Raw genomic sequence first — 13,458 nt, forward strand, 5'->3', positions numbered from 1 at the left:
ATTAGATGGTAAACCTTCATATAATTGAATTACTCACTTAGAATTTCTCTTCTTGTCACCTATATATTATATATAAGTATTTCCATTTTATAAAAAGTTTAAAAATCAATCTCAAAAATGATTAAACCCTCTGATTAAAGTAAGACGAAGATTCATTATTAGAAACATTTGTGTCCACGGATCGATACTTGGTTCTTACCAATACTATCCAACATATACGATAGGTACACTTGCCTATTTTGTGTGTGTTTACTTCTAGTAGAAATCACTTTTATAAATTTAAAACACAATCTTGTGGAAAGCATAAATCTCCCAGTTATCATTTTTTAGCACTCACGCTCACACCACATCAAGTTTTTGGCGCCGTTGCCGGGGACACGGTACATTTCTAAGAACGATGCAAGTTTTAATTTAATCATTGTTTATAATTATACAATTTTTTAACTTTTATTTTATTTTCTATATTAGAATTAATTATTTCAAGGATAGCCTAACCTTTACCTTTAATTACCTTTACTCTAGTTTAATTAGCTTATGCCTTAGTTTAGTTATAGAATAGCTTAGACTAACTTTTAGCTTAATTTTAGCCTAACTCTTAGTTTATTATAAATAGTTTAAAATTTTATTTAAACCCATGTATGTCCTTTACTGCAGAAACCACCGAAACAATCAAACACGAGTTAGTAGACTCCATGACATCAGGAGGAAATCAAATCTAAGAAATGATGGAAATACAAAACAATGAACCAAATATGAGCCAGTATGCGAAGCCAACTCTCGAAGGCTACGGCACTGGAGTGGCTCCACCCGATATCACCGAACATTTCGAAATCAAATCAAGCACCAATCATATGGTGGAAAATTCAGTTCAATTTCATGGTCTCCTCGACGAAGACCCTCTTTCCAATATATCTCGATTCTTATGAATCTGCGGAACCTTTAAAATTCAAAATTGTTCAGAAGACCAAATCAAACTCAAACTCAAACTCTTTCCTTTCTCTCTAAGGGGTCAAGACTTAGAATGGATAGAATCCCTTCCTTCTGGTTCCATAACTACTTGGGACCAGATGGTTGAACAGTTTCTCCTCAAATACAATCTGCCTGATAAAACTGTCAAATACCGAGCCAGCATAACCGGATTCCGGACCGATGATGATGAGTCGTTACACGCAGCATGGAAGAGATATAAAAGTCTTCTGAGAATATGCCCATACCATGGACTAAGCGTATGGTTGCAAGTACAAACTTTCTTTGACGCACAATCCAGTCAAAACAAACAGGCCATCGACCAAGTCGTCGGTGGAGACCTGGGATCCAAATCACCTAATGAAGCATTTGAAATCATGGAAAAGGAAGCAAAGAAGAGTTTCGCTTATAACCCACCAAGATCTACACCAACACATAAAGTATTGCACCATGTCGATTCCAACACTCTTATCACCACACAGCTTGAAGCCCTTTCTAAAAAATTCGAACAGCTTCAAGCCGAACTATCAAAAACCTAACTCATCTGTGACACCTGTGGGGGAACTCATAAAACGAGTGACTGCAAACAAGTCATTATGGTTATGGAAGAAGTTGATTTCATCGCCTGTCAAAACAGCGCTTTCAGCAACAACTACAATTCAGGATGGAGAAACCACCCGAATTTCAGTTGGAAGGACGGAGGTAACACTCAAACCCTACCCGAATTCGAAAAAGTCCGATGAATCAATCCTTCCAACCCAAAACACACAATTTCAAGACCAAAGTTCCAGTAGCCATCAGAACCCAAGCTACTCAAAAATCGAAGAAATGTTAATCCAAATCATAACCAAAACAAACGAGCGGAAAAGAAGGCCGACTCAAGAGCTGTTGATATCAGCGGAGAATTGTTGAAACTTGAAGCTGACCTAAAAAGTCATCAAGCATCACTACAAAATCTAGAAACCCAAATTGGACAGATTGCCCGACAATTATTCGAAAGACCACCCGGCGCTCTTCCAAGCTACACAATCACCAATCCGAATGCAACAGCTAATGCTGTTACACTCAGAAGCGGTACAACCATTGTTGCCTCACCAACTTCAGAACCAGTTATGGAGAAGGAATCCCCTGACAAAACACAGGAGGTACTGATTCCAAGTTTCCAACTGGCACTGTACAACCCAAGGAACCAGTCCAAACTTATGTTCCACCTATTCCATACCCTGGACGGCTGAAGCAGGAACGATTGGAAGTTTAGTACGAGAATTTTTTAGAACTCTTCAAACAACTCCACATCAACATCCTTTTTATCGAAGCCATTGCTCAAATGCCAAAATATGCTAAGTTTCTTAAAGAAGTGCTGACAAACCAGAGGAAGCTGGAGGAGCTATCACATGTCATCCTGAGTGAAGAATGTTCAGCTGTCCTCTAAAACAAGCTGCCGCCAAAAATGGCTGATCCAGGGAGCTTTACTATCCCTTGTCTCATAGGAAATTTGTCTGTTAGCAATGCCCTGGCCGACCTAGGAGCTAGTATTAATTTAATGTCTTATGCGGATTTTACAAAACTAGGGATAGGAGAACCAAATCCCACCCGCATGAGCATTCAGTTAGCTGACCGACCCGTTAAATATCCTCAGGGAATTATTGAAAACATGCTTGCCAAAATTGACAAAAAAAATTTCTAGTAGATTTCGTAATTCTAGATATGGAAGAAGACAAAAGTGTACTTCTGATTTTAGGAGGAACCTTTCTAGCCACTGCAAAGGCTATCATTAATGTTTGCACCGGCAAACTCACTCTCAAGGTTAATGAAGAGGATATCACTTTTGACATGGGAAAATCTATGCAACATCCACAACATCACGACGATACATTGTATTGTGTCGACGTCATCGATTCCATCGTGAGTTGCTATGTGCGGAAATCTTCTATTAATACCCCATTAGAAACACAGATCTTAACTGATGTAAACATTAAACCCACCTTAGAACACGATAATATCAATACTAACAATAACTATCAAGAAACATCTGAAGTAGTATGTGAGATCACCAACCATAATGAAAAATCAAAAACATCAATCGAAGAACAACCAGCCTTAGAACTAAAAGAACTCCCAAACCATCTCGAATATGCCTTTCTAGAAAAAGACTCTCAACTCGCAGTAATTATTTCATTTCATCTTTCTAAAATAGATAAAGACGAACTTCTTTAGGTTCTCAAAAACCATAAGAAGGCTATCGCATGGAAGATCATGGATATTAAAGGCATCAGTCCTTCCTTTTGTACTCACAAAATCTCATGGAGGAAGAATACAAACCTGTGGTCCAACATCAACGACGTCTCAATCCCAACATGCAAGATGTGGTGAAGAAAGAAGTAATCAAACTCCTTGATGTCGGATTAATCTACCCAATCGAACGAGAAAGACGAGCAAATCCCAATGAGGACCATCAAAGGCTGGCAAGTTTGCATTGATTACCGGAAGCTTGATGACGCCACAAGAAAAGATCATTTTCCATTTCCTTTTATCGATCAAATGCTTGAACATTCATCTGGAAAAATGTTCTATTGTTTTCTTGATAGATTCTCCGGATACTTTCAAATTCCCATTGCTCCTAAAGATCAGGAGCAACCCACCTATACATGTCCGTATGGAACCTTCACCTACCGAAGAATGCCATTTGGACTATGTAATTCTCCGGCCGCCTTCCAACGTTGCATGATGGCCATCTTTCAGGAAATGATCGAAAACTCTATGGAAGTTTTCATGGACGACTTCTCATTCTTTGGAGACTCATTCGATCATTGTCTAAAAAATCTACACAGAATATTGGCTAGGTGCGAAGAAGTGAATTTAGTACTCAACTAGGAAAAGTGCCACTTTATGGTCAAAGAAGGCATTGTTCTCGATCATAAGATATCTCAAGCAGGATTAGAAGTTGATAGGGCAAAAACATAAACCATCTCTAAACTTCCGCCACCAACTTCAGTCAAAGCCATTAGAAATTGGTCATGCAGGATTCTATCGTCGTTTCATAAAAGACTTCTCCAAAATTGCTAGACCTATGACTAAACTTCTGGAGAAAAACGCACCATTCGTCTTCTCTAAAGAATGTGTTAAATCATTTAACACATTAAAAGACAAACTTGTCAACGCACCAATCATGACTACACCCGATTGGACCCTTCCTTTCAAAATCATGTGCGATTCAAGTGCCTTTGCAGTCAGAGCCATACTCGGACAACGCAAAGAAAAACACTTTCACCCAATTTACTATGCTAGTAAAACTCTTAACTATGCACAAGAAAATTATACCACGACAGAAAAAGAATTACTAGTAGTTTTTGCCTTTGAAAAGTTTAGATCCTACCTAGTTCTTTCCGAAACCATAGTTTACACCGACCATGCCGCCATACGATACCTCTTCAACAAGCAGGATGCCAAACCTAGACTCATCCGATGGATTCTCTTATTCCAAGAGTTCAACATAGAAGTCAAGGACAAGAAAGGATCAGAAAATGTAGCCGCATACCATCTTTCACGCTTAGAATGCCCAGCTTTAGAAGAACCTCAGAAAGAAATTATCAACGATAATTTCCCACATGAAGTTCTTATGCATATCCAAGCAGTCATGCAAGAGGAGAATGAAAGTCCTTGGTTTGCCGATTTCGCAAACTACTTGGCTTGTAAAATCATAAGAAAAGGGCTAACTCATTAACAGCGGAAGAAGTTCTTTTCTGAACTTAAGTTCTATATCTGGGTAGATCCATACTTGTTTAGGATAGGTGTAGATCAGGTTGTTCGTAGGTGTGTATCAGGAAAGGAATCCCTAGACATCCTCAAACACTGCCATGAAGGACCAAATGGTGGTCACCACAGTACTGCCACCACGGTTAGGAAAGTGTTTGATGCAGGATTTTTCTGGCCCACCATATATAAAGACACACATGCTTTGATTCAAGCATGCAATGCTTGTCAAAGAGCCGGGAACATCTCAGCCAAAAATGAGATAGATCAAAAGGGCATTCAGATATGTGAAGTCATTGATGTATGGGGAATAGATTTCATGGGACCATTTCCTAACTCATTCGAAAACAAGTACATACTTGTAGAAGTTGATTACGTGTCTAAATGGGTAGAAGCCTAAGCTCTTCCCACAAATGATGCTTGAGTAGTTGTACTTTTTCTGAAAAAGTTATTTTCACGCTTCGGAACTCTGAAAGCCCTAATTAGCGACAGAGGTACTCACTTCTGTAACGCACTAATGGACAAAGTCTTAGCAAGGTATGGAGTCTACCACCGACTGGCTACACCATATCACCCTCAGACTAGTGGGCAAGTAGAAGTCACGAATCGGGGAATTAAGAGAATCCTTGAAATAACTATAGGAATGAATCGCAAGAATTGGGCAGAAAAGTTAGATGACGCTCCCTTATGATAGCCTACAAAACCCCCATAGGAACAACACCTTTCAAACTCATTTATTGAAAAGAATGTCATCTACCCGTAGAATTAAAACACAAAGCTTATTGGGCTCTCCAAGCAATGAATTTTGATTTAAAATCCGCCAGTAAAAACTGGGAAGATCCGATTCATGAGATAGAGGAATTAAGGTCACTGGCTTATGAAAACTCCTGGCCTTACAAAGAAAAGACTAAACGTTTACACGATGCACATTTGAAAGGAAACACGAAGTTTCAAATTGGTGATAGAGTACTGTTATACAACACACGTCTACGCCTTTTCCCAGGAACACTGAAATCTCAGTGGAAAGGTCCATATGTAGTTAAATCAGTTTTTGACTATGGGACAGTTGAGATCTCAAATTCTAATGGCCACAACTTCAAAGTCAATGGACATCGGTTAAAACCATACATCGATAGGCCCTTCGAAGAAGTTGTGGAGGTACTAATCCTCCGCACGAGCCAATAAATACCGTCAGAAGGGTCTGGCCAAGACCTTAGTTGAACTAGGCCTTGTAAATATGTTCCTATGTTTTACTTTGTTTTAAAAAAAAATAGTACCAAAATCACGGGGGCGTGCTCCTAGAAGCACGGTCCCGTTCCATAAAGTGCGGGCAGGAATTTTCGCTGCAAAAATCTCAGTCAGACTTATTTGTAACAGAATTGTCAAATTAAAAACACGGGGACGTGCCTGGTAACTGGTTGGCTATAAAAGGCACCCTTTTCCAATGCATTTCTTTCACCAACCCAAATACAAAACACTCTCCCCTGAGATCACAACATGCCTATTGAGATGAGCGAAGCAATCCTCGTCCCTCATCTACGGAGGAACGAAACCCAGCACGTATCCAAAACCGAGCTTTTTATGAAGCTTCAAGAACTCGTTAAAGAACTCACCGAAATGAATCTCCTTGCAGAGATGCGTCTCGTTCAACTCACAGAAAAAGTGGAGAACATGAAAATGGAGCTTCAAGGCATTAACAAACAACTCCAGTTCCAAGTTCTCGATTTCACGTACTTTCCGACACCAGGACCATTCGGTGGAGGAGAACCCTTCGGAGAGATCTAGGAACCTTAATTCTCTGTTTTCTTGTGTAAACAAGTGTACTAGGCACATTGTGCTAGGACCCTCGGGCTTAACCTGCTTATTTTTCATTTCTAAGAAAACCGGGCTTATCCCATAATTGTTTTAGGACTTTTAATTTTAGTGAAAAGTAATTTTAGGATGGTCAAATTGTTAAAATAACATGTTAAACATCATTCTAAAAATTCCGGCTCTCGCAATCGGCTGAAAAATCAAATAAAATTTCAGTGACAAAAAGCATGGGGCCATGCTTCTTGAAGCACGGGGCCGTGGTCACCCTAGAATCTTCAACTTAATACGCGCTGACTCCGTACAATTCTCTGAATCAGAAACATTTATTCCCCTAGAAGCATGGGGCTGTGCTCCAAGAAGCACGGGTCCGTGCTCGACGTTACAGTCTCTATATAATGCATGCAAAATTCACTATTCAATCCATACCAAACACAAGTTTACTGAAATGGAAAGTAAGAAAATGGAATGGAGACCAGTGAGAAGGGGCAAGCATGGTGATTCTTCCTCAAACCTTGAGGAAGAAATCATGAGGCTCCAATGCATTGTGAGAGACCAAGTCAAAAGTAATCGTCTAATCGAGCTGACCAACAAAGTCGAACTATTGCGGTTTGAGAATTTCCATGTTGTGGATAGCCACAACAAGGATGCGGATTTCTAGCTCAATTATCTTAACCGGGAGATCGCAAAGCTCGATAAAAAGTTTTCCGAGCTCTTGGAAGCTGAAAGAGCCCCACCACACATTCAATACTTGTTCGGGAATGGTGTTCGTAAGAAGTCCAGACTTTGTCAGGAGTTACTCGTGCTAGTTTTATGTTTCGTGATTCGGGCTTGTTGTTTACTTTTCTTTTCTAATTTGTTAAATTATGTGTTTTATGTTTAATGAAGTTTAGGATTTTAATTTTTATCTTAACTTTAAATTTTTAAAGAAAATCAGTTAAAAACGAACCAGATCGACAAATAAACAGCAAATAAAAAGGAATCTGACTGCTACATGCAGCACGGTACCGTACTTCCAAAGCACGGGGCCATGCTTTTGTGTCCAGTACAGTTACGATTTTTATTTCAATAAAATAACATTTTCCAAACACTTAACCCTAACACCACTTCATTCTAACACCGAAAACCGCCGACCCTTAACCAATTTTTCAAATCTTTACCTCAAATCTTCGATTTCCAACAAAAGGTATGTTAATTTATCGAATCTAATGTTCAAATTCATCTTTTAAGGTCTAAATCAAACCCCAAATCTCACCAATTGATAAAATCAGGTACAAATCCGGAAATTAGATGGGTTAATTGCTTAGATCTAGGATAATGAATTGTTAGATAGATTTACACATGTGTTTTGTTAAGAAAAACGATTCAGGTTCGGATCTTGAATAATTTGTTAAATACTTGAAACCCGAATAACATGACAAAACCGGTTGGAATCATAAGTTTGAGTCTTTTTGTGGAATATTTAGGATTAAAAACACGGGTTGTGCTTTACAAAACATGACCCGTGGTCACCTGCTGGTCAACGAAAAGTCAAAGTTAGATTCTAGGTTAAACTGCCAAAGACCCACAGCATGGGGTCATGCTTGTAAAAGCACGGTACCGTGCTTGTTGAAAACATGGGGCCGTGCTTCAAGAAGTTCCCGACAACAACTGGGCTACCTCAATAACCGCCGCCCCAAAGCACATTTCTATGCTTGCAAGGACACACTAAAGCAAGTGAATCAGTGGGAACGGTACAAACAGTTCGTGGAAAGACCATGGAGACGTGTGTTGAATCAAAAAGGTAAGGCTGTGACAGAACTAACCAAGGAATTTCTAGCCTCGTTCTCTTTCAAGACAAGAAATTTGAGTATGTTGGATGAAGAAGCTGTGGAATTCAGGTGTGGGGGAGAATGGTACACGACATCAATGACCCAGTTGGGTATTAATTTGGGGATATACACGAGTGATGAAACTGATAAATCCATCTGGTTCGAGTCTATGATTACATTTTTAAATGAGGATGCGGACGAGTCAGCAGAAGTGGGTGATACCCTAAAGCAAGCTTGGGAACTACTGAGTTATGGGGATGAAGCCTACTATGCTAGCAGCTCAAAGAGCACCGCCTTACGCGACCCACTCATGAGATACATTCACCAATGATTGAGCCACATGGTAACAACACGAGGTCAGAGCAAATGAGTGGTGAACCTGAGGGATTTATGGGCCTTGTACTGCATAAAGAACAATATGGCTTGCAATATCACATATCTGTTTTGTCATCTTTTCAAGACGAATGCAAAAAACCCGAGTACCCCGATCTTTGGAGGTGCCTGGATTTATAAACTATACGAAGCCTATAATGCAGACACAGAAGGAACCCAAAGCCCGAGACCGATCGCACTCAGCCTCGATTATTGCATCATGCAAATGGTCCAACAAGTCAGCCGAAACCCGGAAATGTGGAGGTTCTACGATGCACTGAACCAGGTTTGGGATCCTGAGGACCCGACTGAGATGCTGATTCAAGACATACCCGAGAGGAGGGGAGGATCACCACCCCGACAGACAGGCCGCCGCACATACCATCAGCAGGGAGGCCCATCATCATTAGGGGTCTGCCCTAGCTCGTCACACGACAGTCGATACTCATTTGAGGGTATATACGGCCTCATTGAACAATTCCAATCTAACACTACCGCCTCGTTTGACAGGATCACAGAACAAATTGCTGCATCTGACGCACAACGAGCAGCAGAATACGCGAAAACGAGGCGATAGATTGTCCGTTTGGGATATCGCATGGACAGACAGTGAGGACCATTCGATCCGGACACGGGTAATTGACAAGCAGCGGTGATGGTTGGTCTAACGTAGGTCTGGAACGGGTATGGGCTCGTGACATTAGTATGCTTGTTGGAACAATTTACATTCAGTCGTTTACTTGTTTGTTTGTTGGGTTGGATACTTTTTATGGTCATGGGTGCCAAGACATCGTAGCAGGTACTTATTTAGCCCGTGTGGGCAGGGTATGGATGTTTACATACCCAATTTTCAGTAGAATTATGCTTGGTTGTTTGTGGTTGTTTGCAGTTTTAAATTATACAGGTACAAAACAAGAAAACGGACGAAAACAGGGGACGCTCTGTCGAAATTTCGTTAACCCGTAGGGAAGTACCTCTCCAATTTACCCACCTTACTTCATTCGAATTTTAATCTTTTTATTGAATCTTGTCACATTGAGGAAAATGTTAGATTCAAGTGTGGGGAGGTGAATTACTTGACAAATTGCTTGATCAACTAATTATAAAGTTCTTTATTAAACTAAAACTTTTGTAGCAAACAAAGGCTATTTTTTATAATCAAACCAAAAGAAAATCTAGGAAAATTTTTGGCAAATAATCAAACTAAAAATCTTTTATAACCAAAAAGTGAAAAAGTAAAAAGAAGTTTTGTAATATTGAGAATAAATTTATGAAAAATATGGCATTTAAACCCAATCCCTCCGTTACTGTGAGATTAACCTCATGCCATAAATATTTATTCGGAAACTTTGAGTGAGTCATATGTTTCGTGTGAATTAGAACTTGTCACAAATAGTCATTTCAAAACCGCACGAAGCGTTATATAAGGAAGAAGGTAATATCGCTACAAACCTCTCAAACCATTCTCCAAATTACAAAAACCTAAACCAAAACCTTACCACTTTACCCCTCACAAACCGATAAAATACAACACTGGTCTTTTACCGGCAGACTCTGAAGAACTGGAAATGCTTTCTTTCGATTTCAATTTCCTTTGCTGCATACATTTCGCAAAACCTAGGTTGCCTCCAGAACTTAGGGAGAGAATCTCTCTTAAGCAATGAGGTGAGGAAAAAGTGGCGCCAAAACGAACAAAGGCCTCCATTTTGTGGAGTTTCCAAAAGCGCAATGAAAAGAAGAGCAAAAAGTTATGAAAGATGCTTAGGATGCGGAAACTGGTCCCACGAAGGAAGATGTAGAAGAAGTCAAACTCATTCTCAACATGAATATACCAAACTAATGAGGGTGGGGGGGCTATTAGGCTCAAAGCCGAATGATCCATTAGAGTTGGGAGTTATGTTCAAAGTAGAATTGAGGAAGAACTAATTCATATCCTCGACAAAACTGGTCTTGACGATCTGACCTTAAAAGAGTCACTAGGTTTGTAAAAAAAATCGAGTTTCACAAACGGGAAAATAAAACTAACCATTGAAGACATTTTAAGATTCCCGAGAAATCAACAAAAGTTGTATTTACCATCCTCATTAACCGAAACCCTTGAACCACCACAAAACACCCAATCCCGATTCAGACAAAACCAACCCAAATTACCTTCTGGTCTATGCAACCCTTCACATAGGTGGAGATTTGAACTTGTTACAAGCTTATTTTTCACAAGTCACATCATGACTAAAATTGTTCACATGCATACAGCACATGTATGATCAGATATATAAACAAAGTGAGAGTGAACATTGTGAGAACGTGACGTTTGCATAAACAAAAGCTCATAAAAACAAATCATCTTTTTATATATATATATCACTACATATATTACTATGATTTAAGGTTGGTTATTTTGTTCCCATTTTCTTATAACTCTTTTGGGATATCTGAAACTATGGTCCTAACTTGCTATTTTAGAATTTATAAGTAGCTTGCTTGAGGACAAGCAAGGTTCAAATGTGAGGATGTTTGATGTATATAAAATTATACATCTTTTTAGTATCAAATAATCTTTAAAAAATACAACTTCTATCAAATAACATATCTCGAAAGGCTACATATCATAATAAAATGCAAATTCAGGTAAAACAAAGCCTCAAACGAAGAAACAAGCAAAAAGACAGAAAAATGGAAGAAAACACAAGAAAGAAAAGAAACACGCCCCATGCTCCAAGAAACACGCCCCATGCTTCTGATCACAAGAAAAGATAAAAATCTACAAGAAAAGAAAAACACTTAAGACAAAAGCACGGGGTTGTGCCTCCTCAACCACGGGGCCGTGGTCAACTTCAGATAAGACAAAGGGAATTTAGGCACATGTCAATAAAAAGCACGGGGGAGTGCCCCAGAAGCACACCCCCGTGGTGAGTCATCATTTATGATCTGACAACATGCAACTGGGACACGTGGACACGGGGCCGTGCTCCTCCCTCCAGACAACCTATAAATTTAGGCTTAAGTTGCACTTATTTGGTGTGCTTGAGGTAGAACTCTAAATGGGGTTTTCTTATAAAAACACCCACATTACACTCATATTGAAGATCTTGTGAGGAGTTTGAAGGCTTGGAGGTTATCATCATCATCAACATCAACATAATCCATCATCATTAAGAAGGGAGATTCATCCATATTTGGTTAGATTGTTCTAGTTTAATCATGTGTTTGCTATCAACATCTCTTTTTATATTCATAACAATTCTCATTATGAGCTAAACCCCAATTACCATCTATAATCTATGAAGAAGCTTTGTTTTACTTCATGATTATGTGAACCATGTGGTTTACTTTGGTATAGTACATGATTATTTTGCAATTATCCATTGATAAAGAAATGTTTTATTACTTTAACTCAATACATCAAAGTTGATGATTTATAATCATTCATGTTAACTCATGTTCTTGGAAACTAGAAATGGTAAAAGAATACTTTGATACCTTATTCAAGATAAAACATGGATCCTTATGTTTTACTTAGAAATGATGAGATATAAGCTATGATCTATTTCTCTAGTTTTGATAATTCTGAAATAACATTGTTAACACGATTGCTTAGGTTATCATGCTAGTTAAATAAATCATATGTTAATGGAATGTGTAATTATAACCTAATTAAATTAACCAAGGGGAGGTTGTGTGATTTAACTACAACCACTCGAAGTTGTTAGGATTGGTATTTGAGAAATCGAAGTCAATCCTAATCGTTCTACTATACCAAACTGCTTGTCTACTTAAATTGACATTCTCATGGTAGTATGACATTAGGAAAGGATTGACTTTAAAATGTGCATGCTACTTTCTTTTATGTCATAGAATATGTTCACTTAGAAATGAGGGACTATTCTATCATATATTCTTAGGTTAAGTTTATCACACGTTTATTTAATAATCATCAAGGAATAATGGAGTGGATTCTTGATATTAGATGGTAAACCTTCATATAATTGAATTACTCACTTAGAATTTCTCTTCTTGTCACCTATATATTATATATAAGCATTTCCATTTTATAAAAAGTTTAAAAATCAATCTCAAAAATGATTAAACCCTTTGATTAAAGTAAGACTAAGATTCATTATTAGAAACATTTGTGTCCACGGATCGATACTTGGTTCTTACCAATACTATCCTACATATACGATAGGTACACTTGCCTATTTTGTGTGTGTTTAGTTCTAGTAGAAATCACTTTTATAAATTTAAAATACAATCTTGTGCAAAGCTTAAATCTCCCAGTTATCACTTTTAAGCACTCACGTACACACCACATCAACTTTTTATATTATGTTTAAAGACAAAGTTTGTTTATTATGGAAAAAATTTGAATGATTATGTAATATATGGTTGATGTTTTATATTCTGCGAAAAGTTTTAATGAACTCTGATATTTAGAACTGTGTTTATGAGTAAATACAACATCCAACTATGGCACCGGGATCAAGGCCTTACATTAACAACCTATCTCTCCACGCTCCATACGATGGAACATAGGAACTCGTTATCGGTGACGGTTCGTGTTTACCTATGACTCATATTGGTTCAATTATCATTAACACATCACACACCTCATATGTTCTTAAAAACATCCTTTGTGTACCATCCATATCCCGCAACATTATTTCAATATCACGACTTTGCATTGACAATAATATTCTAATCTAATTTTACTCTATCGTTTTTGTCATCAAGGATCGGGATTCACAAA

Source organism: Bidens hawaiensis, unplaced genomic scaffold, assembly GCF_021521415.1.
Source record: "Bidens hawaiensis isolate Kalapana, Puna unplaced genomic scaffold, B.hawaiensis_p1.1 tig00000097_1, whole genome shotgun sequence".
NCBI lineage: Eukaryota > Viridiplantae > Streptophyta > Magnoliopsida > Asterales > Asteraceae > Bidens > Bidens hawaiensis.